This window comes from Anomalospiza imberbis, chromosome Z, assembly GCF_031753505.1.
Source record: "Anomalospiza imberbis isolate Cuckoo-Finch-1a 21T00152 chromosome Z, ASM3175350v1, whole genome shotgun sequence".
Taxonomy (NCBI): Eukaryota; Metazoa; Chordata; class Aves; order Passeriformes; family Viduidae; genus Anomalospiza; species Anomalospiza imberbis.
In genome coordinates this window covers 33,713,011-33,726,195 of record NC_089721.1, presented here as the reverse complement: position 1 = coordinate 33,726,195, position 13,185 = coordinate 33,713,011, and the positions used below count along the sequence as shown (strand labels likewise).

Below are 13,185 nucleotides of genomic sequence, written 5' to 3'. Positions count from 1 at the left end.
TGGGATTATTTATGTGCTTAGTGTAATTTACATACAAAATTCTGAATGAACCAATTCAAGAATTTTCATTTTGCAAGAAGAAAGCAATTTAGTTCTATGTAGTTATTTGAGAACAGTTTGTGTGAAAGATACTGCAGTATTTCCATCCACTTTGAAGATGTTTCTCTAAAGTATTTTCCCTACCATAATTGCAGGTAGTCACTATTCAGTACAGAAATTTAACTAAACATACTTGGAAATATTTGGTGATATTTGCTTTATAAGCACAGCTTTACATCTTTGCTATTTACCTACATGTCAGTCATGAAAGACAAATGTACATTTGTAGGTCCAGGACACAGTAATTAAAACATCTTAAAAATTGTAACCAAATAAGTATTTAATGAGTCTTCTTTTTCAGTACTGAGAAGAAATATTTTTTTCTGTTAGTCTTACAAGGAAAAACAGAAAGAATTCTCAGTAGCAATTCCTATGTTTCTTCATATATGTGACACTTAGACTGAATTCTTCATTCTGCTGAGGATACATTGAAAACTTTCTGAAGCTAAGTTCACTACATTTTAAATTGTGTCTTCTCTTAAAGAAAATTTCTCACATAACTTAAATAAACGAAATAAATCAAGGAAAAATATGATTGGTACTTAAAAATTTTTACTGCATTTTGATTACTGGAAACATTAGTTAAAGGTAACATGAGTTTATCTATAACGTATTGTCATAGCCTAAGACTTCATATCATAGCTTAAAATTGTTGATTTTTGGCTGGTTTTACTTTTCTTTAGTTTTATGCTCTACTATGTCTGGAAAGTAAGAATAATCAACAGCAACAAGCAATAATAGCACTAGAATAATTACATATTAAGATTTCTTCATCTTAAGAAAGCCAAAAGGAGTATTGTCTTAGACTAGGATATGAGTGAGAATTTGTTAAATAGAGCTGAATATTATTCATGTTCTTCAGATGGCATGAAACTTTATCTAATTTTCCTCTATGCTACCCTGAAGGACCTTTCATACTAAAAACAAAAGCAGAATGATCTTTACAAAGGAAACTGAAATTAAGGCTTAATTTATGAATCCTAGCAAAAGAAGAAGAAATCCATCCTCATTAAGTAGACTACAGTCTATATTAGCACAAAGAATAATTTAATTTATCATAAAATGAGATTATATTAAAAACCTTGCATAAAGACCTTTATCTGCTTTTAATCACCTGTAGATGAGCTCTAACACACACTCCAGCAATTACATACCTGCAAACAGGGCATGCATTGAGACGAAGACCTGAAACACTGTTCGATCTGTCTTTGTATCCTGAAACCACTGGATACAGCACTGCACTCTGTAAAGCTCAAAAAGTAACTGAGGTGCAAGTCCACTCAAACTTTTGGGGAGAAGGATCTAATATTTCTTTATGACCTACCTGATGATAGTATCTGTAGCAACTAAAGGAAAAAAAGGCTGCCTGTTCAGAAGGCTGTTGTTTTAAAAATAAATTATGAATCAGTGAGAACCAATATTTAGGTTCATCCTTAGCTTAAATAGTAAAAGATTTATTTTTTATCCTCTCTCCTTTTATTGTTTTTTGAATAAAATATATTTTAAAAATTCCATGCATACAGTATGTTTTTAGAACTTATTTTAAAAGTAATTGCTCTTCCTTCATCTTAGTCATGCGACAAACTAGAAATCTCTTACTTTCAGGAGATATGCATATTTCTGCTGGGTTATAGGGATGAGAAATAAAGGAGACAGATTTACTTTGTGCTGTAATTTCAAAGAATTCCAAGCATACCATTTGGACATAATGAGAATATAAACCAGATTTATATTAAAGATATAAAAATTCTGAATTTGACATTAAATTGTAATTCAGTCAGATTTATCATTGGTCCATTGAACATGGAAAATTTGGAGGCAGATTCAATATCAATGGTTTGCCAAAATTGTATCAACAGCCAGTCGAGCATGCAGGAAACTAGATTTGAAATCTGAAAAATGGAAAACCATTTCATGAAGAGATTAGCCTGATTAATATAAGTGGCTGACAGAAGCCATTTCAGTGGTTTCTGATTTTATGCATATGCATGTCTTCCTTTTCTTTTACCAATGTGTTTTGAAAACCCATATTGTTTTCTTTTCTGTGCATGGGGGCTGGGGGTTGCTGTTCTAAAATGAAGTAATTCATATCAGCCAGCTCTACATGACTAAAAACTTTTGGTTTATTATGGTAAGTGGAATTTTATTACTATTATCTATATCCATATTTACTCAAAAAATACAGAAAATGCATAGCAATGCACCACTGTCTTAGTTACTTAGTCAATAGGGATATATGCCATTCCATAATCAGGGACAGATATTGACTAGTTAAATTTATTAAACTTCTGAGGAAGGATTTTCGTCATTAACTGATTTTATGCCAATCAAATCACTTGTCAGGGACATGGATAGTGGGATTAAATGCACCCTCAAAAGTTTGTGGGCAACATCACACTGAATGGTGTGGTTGGTATTCTAGAGGAAAGGGATGTCATCCAGAGGGACCTTGACAACTTGAGAAGAGGGCTTGTCAAGCCTCATAAAGTTCTACTATGCAAAATTTAAGATCCTGTACCTGGGTCAGGATAATCCCAAATATAGATTCAGGCTAGGCCATGAGTGGATTGACAGCAGGCCTGCAAAAATAGATTTACGGGTATTGCTGGATTGTAAAACTGAATATGACCAGAAATGTGCAATTGCAGCACAGAAAACCAACCATGTCCTCAGCTGTATTAAAGTCAATGAGATGAGGAGGTCAAGAGAGATGATTCTCTCCCTCCACTCTGCTCTTATGATACCCCACCTCTGGTACTCCATCTGGCTCTGAGGCCCTCAACATAAGACAGATTTGGACCTACTCAAATGGGTCCAGAAAAGGGCCACACAGATGATCAGAGGGCGGAAACTCTTCTCCTGTAAAGACAGGCTGAGCAATTTGGGATTTTTAGCATGGAGAAAGGATAATTCTGTGGAGACCACTAGGAAAGATAAGGAGGCTTTCTTTATCAGGGAATGGAATGCTAGGATGAGGGGGAATGACTTCAAGCAGAAAAATAGTAGATTCAATCTTAGGAAGAATTTTCTGTACTATTAGAGTGATGAGACACTGGAGCAGGTTACCCAGAGAAGTTGTGGATGCCCCATCCCTGTAAGTGTTCAAGGCCATTCTGGATGGGGTTTTGAACAATCTGGACTAGTGGAAGGTGTCCATATCTATAACAGGTGTTGGAAACTGGATGATCTTTAAGGTCCCTTACAGCCCAGACTGTTCTATTGTTCATTCTATGATTTTCCAAGACGGATTTTTATATCATCTGAGAATCATTGGGGAAAATCTAAGTTAAATTTGTTAGTATGATACACTTCCCAAAAACCATATGACAATGCACATTAAACTGCAAAGTCAGTGAGGAAAGAGTGTTTAAGAAATTGTTTTTGTCCTTCAGGGAAAGTAACACACAGTATTTTATATATGTATAGTATCTGTCTTGGTAATTGAAATAAATTGACACTATATATTATATTTCAGTGTAATTCAACACATCAAATGAAGTAGACTTAGCCTAAAATGTACATCTCTAGAGTGCCTAAAGGGGAGAGTCACAACTTTTCTGCCAAACCGATTTATGCTATACTCAAATACCAATAAATTTCAAATGACAGCATATGCTTACAAAATACAAATTAAAACACTGTATGTATTACTTCTAAAGAAATTTATCAAGCAAATGACTGTGACTGACTGCATTTTCTTTTCTTTTTTTCCCCCTTGATTATCCTCTTATTAAGTCTTCTGCAGACGTGCTTTGCACCAAAAGAGTGAACAGTAATTACAGTAAAAGTTTTCTATAAACATAATTTCATAAACTGTCAGGGAAATATTTTGATGTTACAAACAGATTCATAGCATTTCAAATAGATTTAGGCCATCTTACTAACATATTTAGGGGAAAAATAATACTGGGTTTGGAAATCAAATACAAATTTAGGAATTACTGCTCATTAACTACCAGGAACATGTATTTGAGTAATAGTGTATGCAAACACTTGAAATATGTCAATTGACTGTATTTTATAGACTAATAGGACATATTTCAATGTAACTGTATATTGTGCTTAGTGTTATGAATTTGCACTTGGAGTATGTGCAAAGTTCATGTTCACTAAGGTTATGGGTATTCATAAAATAGTCATTAATGCCTTCCTCACCCCTAATTCTTCCATCTATAACTATATAAATCTAACCACTTCCTATTAGCTTTCTGTCCTACCAATAAGTACTTTGGAGTGAAACTGTATATATTTTCTCAAACAGTGAGAGAGAGGTGAACAAGGGAACACCATTCCCTCGTTCACTGTCACTATGTAGCTCAATAGAGGCTGTACAAGGCATGGCACAAACAAGTCATTGGTTCATAAACCATTGCTGGGCAGTAGAAAGCCCATTTTTTTCCAAAAAAACTTAATGCTATATTGCAATAGCAACAGAAGTTCAGGTGATAAACATAACCAGAAACTCTATTGTGTTACTATTTGTGAATATATGTATTATGTGAACATGTAACTTCTGAATAGATATATGGACATAGCTCACCATCATCTCAAGAGCAGGCTTTGCAACTCAACCCTCACCCTCATGTGGCACCTTATCGTAATCTTGAACTCCATTTTTTCAATTGGTTTCCTTATTCTCTGATGCTGTCACTGTCTGGTGTGCTGAGAATTTCCCAGCCTCGTAATCGATTTCAATAAATCCCAGACAAGTCCTTGCTTGCATCACAGTTTCCCTATGCTATGTTTTGACCACTTCCCTCTCAGTTACAACTTTCCCTCTAGGGTTTCTCTTTAGCAAACTCTTCAAGATAACTCCAAATAAACCAGATGTAATTGGCAGATGCCTAACCAGATTAAAGTTACAGTATTTCTTGAATCATATTTGGGGAATGTCAGGTCGGAAAAATCACTGCCCTGGGCCCAGTACAAGGGGACATATGATAGTCTGCCTTATTTGGCATTTTCCCTCTTTTCAGATCCTGAGCCAGAACTTTCCTATCTCTGAGCAGAGAAATCTGGATGTTCCCCAAGGCTGACCTGGTAATTACAGTCATTCAATAAACACCAAGTGCCCTCAAGCATTCAAATTGTGCTTGATGGTCCCTATTAGGCATAAATCCCAGAGATACATTCAGATAATTTTGTTTCAAATTTGGTACTGTGAAACATTGCATACAACAAACTGGATCCTCTTAAAAGGTCATCTACTTAGGCAAAACTTAAGTTTATCTTCCAAACCATATGTGATTGTTTTCTCTAAAATACCTATTGACTTGAAAAACACAAATTCCATTACCTTGGGTAATGTCTGTCAACAGTTTGACACTTTCTGCTTATTCCACATCAGAAAAAATCCACAAGAAAATCTGAGACCAGACAAAAACAGATAAAAATACCACCTACAAACCCCAACACTTATAAATATTTCTATCAATACTTAAAAAAAATCTGTATGTGAAATACAATGAGTCCTGAATGTTGATATTGAAGTTTGTCACATAATGAACACATCTTTTGAAAAACCATGAACTGAAGACAACTTATGCTGACTATTTTTACTAACATTCACTGAATAACAAGGTAAGGCCGAGATATCTATGCACATGTTCATAACTGTTTAGGAAGACTGGTTTAAAGCACTTACAGCCACTTGGAAATTGTAATACACCATGCTTTCACTGAATAGGGAAGTTAGCTATTTCTCTGTACAGATCCAAAATTAGTTTTATCCTGGTATAGAAGTCAAGCTACCTAAGTTTGCATGTTCTGCTAGTAGTAAGAATTCTCATTAACTTCAGTGGAAATATGAACTAGTTCAAAAAGGCCAAATTTACAGGGTTAAAGCTGACAAACTTATTTTGCTTTAGATAACTAAAACACCTGAGCACATTGTATATTTTAAGTAATTTCCTATGTCTTTTGCAAAGTAAAATAACACCATCTTATTTCTAAGACTAGTGTTTAATGAAAATATTTTTGTATAAACTCCAGTTTTTCATATTTCTTCAACAAACTACACCGTATTTGCTCTTTTTTTTTCCTATAACTGGAATGAAAATTAAAAAATGGAGCAGCAGCTAATAAACTGTTGGCTATTGTATTTACTTTTTTCAAATACAGAAATAAATTTAATGATGAATATGATATGGAAGTCAATAGTCTGACATTGAGGCAGAATTAAAAATTACTGAAGACTAATTTAAATGATATTTCCTACTATTCCCTCATGAACACATGAAATAAGACAAAATAAGAATTATTTACATTGAGAAGGCAATGAAATACCATAGTCTGACAAAAATCAACATTTTCAGAGGGATGAAAAAACATCCAAAAATGTTTGACTAGTTAATTTTTTTATCCACTCTATCATTTAAGTTATCCAGAACAATTACATGCAGACCATTAAAATTATTTCAGTAAAATCAACATTTTAGTAGTTTTAATATTCTCTGTGGCATTAAAGACACTTGGCATTAAAGACACTTTTGAGACTATGACAAAATATGAGAAGCAATTTGTTTGATTCAAAAGAAAACAGTACATATATATTAGTATGGTTAGAGCAGTTTTCACCAAAAAGGCTAAATAAGAAGAGGATGTTTAGAAACCAAATATTCCTATTTTTTATCATAATAGTTATAATCAAATAAAAGGGTAGGTAAACAGTTCCACATGACCTGAATGCTTACTGCATTTTGAGTTACTACAGACAATAAAGGGTAATGTAAAAGATAAAAACCCCACTAGCTGTCAAAGCTGTAGCCCTAATCATCAAAACATATAACATTTTGAGTTCAGAAGCTTGAAAGTATTTATAGAATTATATATATCACCTTTACTTCTAATTCTACAATTAAATTTAAACTGCACTTGATTATTCTGGGATCCTGAAAACAATATTAATCAGTCTAGTTAAGACCAGTCATTCCACATCTCTTTTTTAACATTCTAATTACAGGACACATGACTAAAATATGAAGATATTTTTCTTTCTTGAGAATCAGGTCTGTCTGGCTCATTTTTACTTTTCTTGACAAATATTTTAGTTAACACTGTGTGCTAAGTTATGGTAGACTTGAAATCAGACAAAACAAAATTCATTTACATAAGAAACTCTACCTGATATTCTGTGAGGGTGTTGGCATAATCAAAATCTCATTTTTAATATGCAACTTTATGAAAACCATAGCTTTCTAAAATTTACAGACCTGTACTAGGAAATTAATCCTGGGTAGCAATACACTTTTTTTTTTCTTTTAGTCTTAACATGTTGAACAGATAGAATCATAGTGCAGCTCAGGATAGAAGATAGACCTCTATTGCTCATCTAGTCTGATTTCCTCCATGCAGCAGGGTAAGACAGATGAGGTGGCTCAGACTCTCTCTAGTCAAACAGTGAGTGGATATTCTTACATCTCCAGCAATATTGCAGAGTCCACAGCTTCTCTAAGTACCCATCCCTACATTTGTCCACTACACACTTGTTCTGGTTTAGGAGTGGTACTCCCCAGCTCAGTGCCCCCACCAGGACTCTCCCAAACCATGCTGCCAGTCTCTTGCTCTCCTCCTCCCTCCCATTCCCACTGCAGTGGGATGGAGTTAAGAATCTGAGCCACATAAGGTAAAGATTATGGCTTGAGATAAGAACAATTTACTGGAAACACCAATGAGATAAGAAAAGAAATAATAAAAGTAACCATACTAATAACAAAAGTATACAAAAGGAGAAGTGATTCATGCGCAAAACTGCTCACTGCAGACCCCAGGTGACAATGCACAATGACTTCCCACATCCTGCCATTTTCTTCTCAATCAGAAGCCTGGACCTTTTTCTTGGAAACCAGAGTTCCTTATGCCTGCTTAAGGCAATGGAGGTAAATTGATGTAGAATTGATGTAGAATCCTCCTGGCCATGTCCAAATGGCCCATGGCTCTACCTCTCCTCATGGCTACTGCAAAAAATTAACTTTGTCATGAGCAGAACCAGGACATTACCCACGCCTTATGCTACACTATTTATGTCACGCTCAGATCCTACACCTTCTAAATATATACATATATAAAAATGTATACAAATATATATATACTAATATATACATAAATATATATACAAAAATCTATCTATCTATCTATCTATCTATCTATCTATCTATCTATCTATCCATCCATCTACCCATCTACCTATCTACCTACATACTAGCACACATATAATTTCCATAGTCAATAGCCATTCCTCCTATGTATCCATTGAAATTATTTAGTCCATGACTGTGGGTTCTAAACATCCTAGATGTCTTCCAGGGCAGGAGGGCTGGCTTGCTGTTGAGTGGTTGAGACCTTCATCAGGCACTCATAACTGGTATATCTGGAGCAGTCCGTCCTCACTGTCCACAGAAGTTATGGCATGCAGTGGCAGTGTCATTCAGTAACAACATACAATTCAACATTTCAGACTGCTCTCACACAAAAATCAAATCTTCTTGAGGTACATATTCTGTTCCCTCATCCCTCTGCATTACTCACTAAGTGCACCCAGGTCCTTGAGCAAAGAGGATCACACATATGGGTTTGCTTTTGCTTGAAGCAGGGCTAATCTAAACTGCCTTGCCTAACACATTTCCCATATGTATCACAGGGACAGTATCCTCTTCTGTGGTAGGCAGGGCCAGTTTGATTAATAGAGCCTCTAGTATTAACTAACTAGGGGGGCTTGTTAAAAGCAGATCACAATGTTTGAAGGTCCTACTGCCTATTGCTTTCAATGTAGTTTTTGTCATTTGACCATTAAATTTTCCCTGAGGATGGTACATGGCTCTCTGGCCCAGATGTCCCTCAGGTTAATTTTGAAATGAATCTCGTTGTCTAACTCAATTCCTTCAGGGGTACCATGTCCCAACAGGACTTGCTTTTCAAGGCCCAAGATGGAATTCCAGGAGGTGGCAGGAGGCACAGGTACTTCTCCTGCCATTCAGTGGTTGTCTCCATCATGGTAAGCATGCAGTGCTTGCCTTCACAGGTTTGTGTGCGTGTGATGCAATCATTCTGCCAGGTTTCCCCATATTTATATTTCGAACATTGTCACCCATACACAGGGTGCTTGGCCTGCTTAATAGGCCTGCTTAATTGTAGTGCATGTTTCACAGGTATGGATAACCTGGCAGTTAGTGGCCATGGTTAAGTCCACCCCTCAGTCACAAGCCTGTCTGTGAGCTGCATTTCTTCCCTGATGACCTGAGGCATCATGAGCCCACCAAGGCAGAAATAACTCACCTCATTGTTGCCAACCCAGATCTTGGTTTGATCTTGGCAGCTTGATGCATCTGCCTATTATTGCAATGCTCCTCAGAAGCCTGACTTTGGTACGTGTGAGCCTACATGACGTACTTTTGCAGCTGACTTCTCCAGCAGGGCAGTGACATTTCATCACAATTCAGCGGCCCAGATGGGTTTACCTCTGTGCTGACAATTGCTCCTTTTCCATTGCTCCAGTCTGCCCTGCAGAGTATATTCTACCATCTGTAAGTTGGTGTGGAGGTAGAATGCTGGCCATTTCTCTTGTTCAGTGATAGCTAAATTCAGCTGGAGAGCTTTGAGCTCTGCAATGTGACTTGATCCACCTTGTCCCTCAATAACTTCTGCAGCCTGTTACATACAATTCCATACAGCAGTTTTCCATTTTCTGTGTACCCCTACAATACAGAAGGAACTACCATAAAGATCACATATTGCTTTTAATTTTCTGATAACTGATTACATCTACCAGTTATCAATCTATCTATCTATCTATGATGGGCCCTTCTCAGCGTATGTCACCTTCTCCTTCTCCATCTTTGGGCCAGTCCATGATGACTTACAAGATCCCTGGGTGATTAGGGATTCCTATTCAAGTTGTGTGATCAGCATGATCTACTTACTCCAAGTAGCAATAATGGAGTGTCCCATTGAACATCCAGCCTAGCACTGGCAATTGAGGTGCCAGAAGAAGCTGTGCTTCAGCATAAATCACTTCTGTGGCAGCTCCAACGTCCACCACTGCCAGTGTCTCTTTTTCAGTTGGGGTGTAGTAGGTGTAGTAGGCTTTTCAGTTGGAGGGTAGTAGGCCTTGGATTCTTTATACCTTCCCCTCCAGAAGCCCCAAGGTCATCCTTGAGTCTTGAGGTACTTTTTGCCATAGACTCCAGGAAAGACTATTCTACCCAGTTTCTCAGATCATGTCCTATCCTGAATGGCGCAAGAACTATTGCATGAACAATCCCCTGTTTAATTTGTTCAGAAGCTTGTCGTTGTTCAGGACTCCACATGACACCACTCTTCTTCTGTGTAACATGATAGAGAGGGCTCCTAGTTTGATTATAATCTGGAACATGCATCCTCCAAAATCCCACAGCACCTAGGAAAGCCTGAGTTTCCTTCTTGATGGTTGATGAGGACATAGCTACTATTTTGTGGACCACATCCATTGGAGTCTGACAATATCTGTCTTGTTATTCTACTCCGAAAACCTGAATTTCTTGGGCAGGAAATCAGCCTTGAGAGGATTTGGATCATCTTCTTCCCTTTCTCAAAAACTTTCCCTACTATGTTGCCCCAATGACATGACATGATGATGTCATCAATGTACTCCAAGAGCTCTAGAGCCTCACCCTTTTCCAGTGCAGTCTGGATCACTCGGCCAATAGTGGGGTGGTGTTTCCACCGCTGGGGCAGTCAGTCCCAGGTGTGCTGGACACCCTCCAGAGTGGCCTACACTCTGCTACCAGAGGAATGGAGAAAAATGCATTAGCAGTGTCAATGATGGCACTACACTTCTTCGTTGGATTGCAGTGCGTACTGAAGTTCTAGCCTGTCCAGCACAGTGGCATTCGGTGTTGGTGCAGCTTCATTCAGGTTGTAATAGTTTCCTATTAGTTTCCCAATAGTCAATCTTCATCTTCACTGTACTTAAGTACTGGTCTTATAGAAATATTAAAGTGTGAATGACACTTGCTTATCTGTTCCTGACTCTCCATTTCATGAATCATCTCATAGATGGTGATCACAGAGTCCTGGTTGGTGTGGTTTTGTTGGTGGTACACTGTAGTGGTAGTGATAGGTACCTGTTGCTCTTTGATCACAGCAGGAGAGTCCTCTGAGAAAACAGGCAAGGTATTCAGCTGTCTAATTTCCTCTGTCTCTAGACCAGCTATACCAAAAGCCCAATGATGCCCTTTTAGAGCCTGTGAAATACCCTGCCCTGAGGTAATCTATGCCAAGGATACGTGGGACCTCTGGACAAGTTACAATGTGGTGTTTTTGCCACTCAAGTCAGGCTCACTTCAGATTCCAGTACAGTCAGCTGTTGGGATCCCCTGTCACTCAAAAATACACATGGATTCTGCCCTTACATATCTTGATGCCCTCAGGATACATTGTGTGTTGGTATCAGCCACAGCCTTGTACTCTTGTGGGTCTGATGTGCCAAGCCATCAGATCCATTGGATTCACACTATCAATAGTTCTGATTGCCTTTTTCCTTGGCCTGGCTGAAGGCAGGGGCCCTCTCTTTCTGGTCATAGAAGTAATATTAGCCCTCCTATTCTGTCTGAGGATGTCCACTGGAAACTGGAGTGGTACCTATCCTTGAATAATTTCCTGTGGTGGTTGTTCTTCCTCTCAAGTCACAACTCGTGCTGCAATGGCAGAGGTGGGTTTTCCATCCCACTTTCTTATGTGCCCTCTATGGTCATGCAGGTAAAATCACAGGTAAAAACCTTGTGATATGTACCCTCTCTCTCAAGCACTGGGGGCACTTACTCCCAAAACAGAGGCTCTGCACCATACTAAGAGGGCACAGCGCCTTTCATCTCTTACTTGCTCAAGTCTTTCAAATCTGTCCACAGCCAAGGCTTCTTGCAGAAGTTCTTGCAGAACTGAATACAGAACTCCTAGCAGAGTCTCACACATTCTCTGCACTAAACTATCCCTAATGGAGTTTCCTATATGGTGATTTTTTATGTTTTGACCAGATGAATTGTTAGTTGTCTCTCTTTGTGGTCTATTTTGTGCTCAGTCTTGACTCTTCTATTTACTTTCTTCTTTTCCTCTTGCTGAAAACGTTGAACAGATTTTCTTAGAAGTATCAGTCAGACTTTTCAAAAGGGCTTCACTATCACATTATAATACTCTCACACTACAATACAGCACACTATGTCCGAGTAGTATAATTTTTTTTAGAGTTTCAAATATACCAGAAAACTGTAACTCCTGTGGAGTAGACAATTGTCTAAAGGAGTTCCTCAGTGAGTCAGGAATGTTTCTTTTCATGTTCAGCATACACTCTCATTTAATGAAGAATAGATATTGCTGAAATTAAACTCCTAGAACAGTGAATTCAACAACAATAAAAGATTAATAAAAAAGTTTTAACAACTGCTAGCATGCTAAGTTTAGCTAACATACTACTTTAAGAGGAAATTGATTTCCCCTGTCATCCATGGGTTTTCATTCCAACTGGAGCTTGTTTTGTGTAAAATGGAAGATAGAGATCAAATGAATATATTGGTGAAGGACTGAAAATCTTCTTGTTAGTGCTAAAAATTAGTAATCATTAAAGAACACAAGTTTAATTTAAAGTAATCTCAAAAATAACTATAAAATATCCACAACAGGGAAAAATTAAAGAGAAGTATGTCTTCTTGTCTTTCTGGCTAATAAAGTTTCTTTCTATGTTGTGCCTAATTTATACCATTTAGAGAATAAATACTAGAAAATCTTAAACTAAAATTTAACCCAAAGGTCTCATTTTTAACCTCATTTCTTTAAATAGCCAAATGCTTCCATTTTCCTGTCTCACACAATATCATGATCCCAGATGGATTTCCCCAGTTAGAAGTCACATCTTACAACTAGATATATTTTTTCCTTCAAAATTTTTTGTCACCCTTATTTTGTCATTATGCAGATCTGTTGACTTTCTGCATATGATGCAAAATTTTCAGTTTAAAAACTATGCTGAGGAAAAATAAAATGCCATCGTGAAGCTCCACAAAGAGACACGCAGTCTTTCATCTGTGTAGGAGCAGCCCTAAGAATCTATATATTCTC

At 37.2% G+C, this 13,185-nt stretch overlaps 1 protein-coding gene across 1 annotated transcript in view; it reads right to left on the bottom strand.

Moving 5' to 3' along the window:
• Window positions 1–13,185, bottom strand: part of PTPRD (protein tyrosine phosphatase receptor type D) — a 1,172,008-nt gene that overhangs the window by 1,068,335 nt on the left and 90,488 nt on the right. The window lies entirely within an intron of this gene.